Genomic DNA, 520 nt, shown 5'->3' with positions numbered 1-520 from the left:
CAAGGCCACCACTAAACCATGTCCCTCAGCACCACATCTACACATCTTGGAAATCCCTCCGTGATGGGGACTTCACCACTGCCCTGGGCAGCCTGTGCTAGGGCCTCACAATCCTTTTGGGGAAGATATTATTCCCAATATCCAATCTAAACCTCCCCTGGGTAACTTGAGGTAATTTCCTCTTGTTTTTTCATTTGTTACTTGGTCCCTCTCATAGAAAAATAACTGCAAACACAGCAGTTGCTTAAAATAATAATGATAATACTATTAATATTAATCAATCTCTGCCCTTTTTTTTTTTTTTCCTCATTGCACTGGGAAATTAAGTGTAGACTGTGACTTGGGGTGAGGTTTTAGGTGCATAACTGGTTTTGTGGCCAGGCTGGGGCTGGTCCTCACCCCCCCACCCTTCGGGTTTTGGGGGCCTGGTGCTGTAGGATGCTCCTCACTTGGAAGTGAGAGAAGGGGGGGGCACAGCGCAGCCAGGGGGGCCCAGCCCGCACACACCCCCATCTTGCCG

The sequence above is a fragment of the Chaetura pelagica genome, unplaced genomic scaffold (assembly GCF_000747805.2).
Source record: "Chaetura pelagica isolate M959 unplaced genomic scaffold, ChaPel_1.0 scaffold171, whole genome shotgun sequence".
Lineage (NCBI taxonomy): Eukaryota > Metazoa > Chordata > Aves > Apodiformes > Apodidae > Chaetura > Chaetura pelagica.
Note: the sequence above shows the minus strand (reverse complement) of the source record.